The following is a 4,348-nucleotide window of genomic DNA, read 5'->3' as shown; positions in this document are numbered from 1 at the left end:
GTCGAATCATATATATGATCATGTTGTCTGTCTTTTTCAGCTTGGGGCGAAATTTGACACGCAGGATGCTACAGTTTCAAGGATTCAGCACTTCAGTTCAGTCTTAGATCAGTTCATCATTTGTGTGTTGAACTTTCTGCCGACAAAACGAACGTTTTTCACTTCTTTGTATGTGGGATGCATGAATCTTATGCCCAGTGTGTGCGGGTACTTATGAATCTGTAGACTTTTATCTTGAATTTTTGTTATTATTCATGTGTAATCCCATTGCTAGTCTAGTGTTTACACATAGTTGTTATTAGCAGAAATAATCAGGCCGGCAGCGTGTACCTGTCCACGTCCGGTTCCTGTCTTTTTTCTTGAGTTGTTTCAGTTAGCTGTTTAGCTGTAGCTGCGCCGGCAAGACCGCTTCATGGGATGGCATGAACTCCAGCGGGATTGACGGCTGCGTAGTAGCTCGCGCAAGTTTAGCATCGTCGGATGGCACGATCATTAGGCTGACTATGCGTGGGTGTGATTTGCTTGTATTCCGCAGGTCGTTTGGACTCTGCATAAATAACAGAAAGAGAGGAAAAGCTGAGTGCAAATCACCATAACTTGCTCTGAGGTGCAGGCAGGATGGCCAGCCTTTGTGTTCGGCTGTGTTCAAATCTTATGACTAGATGGGTATGTAGTTACTCAAATCTATCTTTGTGTTCGGCTGTTTCTCCGGGCATCCCTAGATAACTGCTGGGTGCTTCAGCCTTCAGTCAGAATTAGTTAGTACAAATATGTGAGGTGCAGGCAGTTATGTTTTTGCAATAGCAGATTTTTACTATTTTCAGTTATGACTAGATGCGTGATTTTACATATATGCTCTTCTCATCCTTTTCACAGACTTGCTTGTTGTTATACATGCATACAGTCTTTTACAGTCTAACCACTGACAATTTTTTCACAGACTCTCGGGATGATTATTTTGTTGGCCTGTCTAATGTTGGAAAGGAGACTCTCATGCGTGAATGGGTTGCCTGAAGATGGTGGCTTGGGCCTCGCAACCACCACAAGCTGTTGTTGAAGCTTACCAAGGAACATCCTGAACTCAGTGGCAAGAAAATGTTCGGAATCATCTCAAAAAAATGTTCGGAATATTCAAATATCACAAATAAAAAAATTATTGGACATTTCCAAAAATCATTAAATGAATAAAAAAATAGAATGGTTGGTTATTGTAAAAAATATGTTGAACGATTAAAAAAATATACGTGACCTTTGAAAGAAAAATTCTGGCAATTCAAAAAATATATAAAACAAATGTACCCGCAGGTTAAGAAAATGTTTATTTCCCTTAAAAACTCTATGTGATATGTTAAAGAACACATTCAGGTGTTACCTAAACAAATTTTAAAGATGTTTTTTTTGGTTTTTTGGCTTTTCGGTGTTCGCCCGGTTTTCCTAGGTTTTGAAGCAAAAAAATGTTTTTTTTGTGTGTGGAAAAATGTTTTCTTTGCTTCCATTGGGAAGCAAGGAGGCACAAATTTGTTTTCCGCATGCCTCTTGGGAAAGAAAAAAAAAATATTTTTTCCTCCATGAGAAGTACAAATTTGCTTCTCATGGAGGCACGGATTTACTTTGGTGAGAGGCAGAACTATGTCTCTTGAAAAAAACTAGTTTTTTTTCTTTCATGAGTAGTACTAATTTGCTTCTTGTGGAGCCATAGATTTGTTTCTGCGAGAGACGTAGTTTTGCCTCTCGAAAGGGGAAAATATATTTTTTCTTTTACAAGAAGCGCATATTTTCTTCTCTTGAAGGCATAAATTTGCTTCCAGGGGCGGCACATTTGTGCCTCTTGAAAGGAAAAAATGTGAAAAGAAAAATGTACTTCCGGCTCTTGGTTTTTTCTTCTGGATTATTCGTAAAAAAATGTTAGTCAAAACCTACTAACATGGACATGGGGTCTAGTTTCGAAGATCACGACGCGAGAAATCCAACAATGAATACGGTTCTTCATTGGATGCACGGTTCAAGAGGTAAAACATTTTGAATAAACGAATCTATGAAAAAATAAACACTCCCTGATTGCGACAAATGACACGCAAGCAGTGCGCCACTTTGTGAACTCTAGAAGGTACGACTGACCTTTGGAAGGGTACTCCTTAGTGATCTCGGTACATGAGCGACGCGAGTGATCTGGATTGCAACAGGCCATATATACCATGGGCGCTACTCACGGCCTTCCACTAATGAGCCGGCCCAGGAGCTAGTTTTTTTTACACATACACTTTGTTTGTTCCGATGTCTTTTTTTATCTATGTCGGTTTCTAATTCAGAAGATGTCATGATTTTTTATTTTTTTTGTAAAGTAAAAAAATAACGAATTCAAGAAGTATTTGGGAATTCAGTTTTTTCATGAACTAACAAAATATTTACGAATTTGTGAAATTTTCAAAAAAGTTGAAGAAGTTCTGGAATTCAAAATTTTCCATGGATTTGGAAAAATGTTCTCGAATTAAAAAATGTTCAGCGAAATACTAAAAATCTTGTTTAACAAAAGTTTGAAATCATGAAAAAAACTTAAATCCCATAGAAATTTACGAAAAATGTGAAGACTTTTTTTATAAATTTTCTGAACATTTCATGGAATTCTGAATCATTTTTAATTATTTTTTATGACACACGCACAATTCTTTCGATTAGTGATTTGTTTTTAATTCTAAACGTTTTCAAAAAAACACAAATGAATTCTAAAAATATGAACATTTTTTCAAATCCTGAACTGCTTTTGAAAAGAAATTTTTGGAAGATTTTGAATATTTATGCAATTTGTGATTTTCTGTAAAAAAGAAACTGAAACAGAAATACCGATAAATGGAAAGGAAACGAAAAACTGGCGGAAAAACGTCGGCTGCTTACCTGTGCCTCAGCCACCTTTCGGAAAAAACTTACGCCTCAACCCACGTCGAACCTGACGTGGGTGACCTCTATTGTGTCACCTGCTATGAACGATAAATAACATTTGGCATTTGCGCTATATATCACCCCCCCCCCACCCCCCACAAGCATCTTCAGACCTGAGCGCGTACTGACCGGGTTGGCCTCCTTACGGGCGTGATTGGTTGTCGTGCGCTACAGTATTCATATTGCATACACTTCTCCACTCGACTTGGCTATGCAAATGCAACCTCAAATGCATTATCTGCATGTTGTTTGGTTGCCTGCATGCCCTCTTGCCTATATGGGCAGAACCACACTGCCTGGTGTTTGGTTGCCTGCATGTTAGTGGACAAACTCAAAGCATGGTGTTTGGTTGTATGCAACGCCTGGTGTATGGTAACCTCTTTGGCTAGTTGGTGCGGTTACCAGCACACTTCGGCACAACCATGTAGCACACATCATAAGCAGAGCAAAGTATAAACAGAGGATCAACTACTTAAGAGCATATTTCAGATAAGCAGTACCACACTTCATAACAGTTCTACGCATAAACCATAAATATAAACAGTTCAAAGCAGACTTGATAGTATTTAGAGAGGCCCCGACCCTACTCCTTGGCGGCGAAGACTTCGTCGTGCTTCCCGCACTTGTTGACGACCTCAATGCCATCGTCGTCGAAGATGGTGACCTTGAGGGTGTCAGGAGTGAGGAGCTTGAACGTCACCATGTAGCTGATCTTGATCAAATGAACGACTACGTAGGTGGCCCAACCCTAATCCAGGGTCACCCTACCGTTTATCAGCTTCACCGTCACCTTCCAGGAGCAGCCGGTGTTGTTCCCGAGCTTGAACTCCGTCGGCACCGCGACGAAGACACGAAGTGCTTGGTGAAGTCCAGGGGCATGGGGATGCACTCAAGCTTCGGTGCAAGGATGACCTTGCAGAAGTGAGTTGGGCCATCCTCTTGATGGTAGTGGCCGTAGTTGCGGCGCTTGTTGCTGGGGGCTCCTCCATGCCCTCGTCGTCGCCACCCTCAGGCGTCTTCTGGTCTTTCTCGGCGGTGGGTGGCAGCACAACCTCGTCGGGCATTGGGTGAAGGGGCTGCTTTCCCTTGTTGTCAACGGCCGAGAGCACCTCCTTGTCCATCTCATTGCTCTCCTCGATCTGCACACAATTCATGGAGTCAAGCATAGCACAAAGTTCATGGCTTATTGAAGAGCATGTAATTAAAACGCATACTATCACTCTTCTCCTCCTCTCCACCCCCCCTATATTTACTCACCCTGCCCACCACTACTTACCCACCCCTCTCTTCTCTCACTATCAACCTTCCTCCTCCCCATCGCCATGAGCTCTATCTCCAGCTCCAACGCCAACCCCTTCCCTTGGGGTATTGGCTGGAGGGCCTTCTTCCTCGGGTGGTCGGCTGGTGACCG

This window comes from Triticum urartu, chromosome 6A (assembly GCF_056163025.1).
Source record: "Triticum urartu cultivar PI428250 chromosome 6A, HENAU_Tu73, whole genome shotgun sequence".
NCBI lineage: Eukaryota > Viridiplantae > Streptophyta > Magnoliopsida > Poales > Poaceae > Triticum > Triticum urartu.
Note: the sequence above shows the minus strand (reverse complement) of the source record.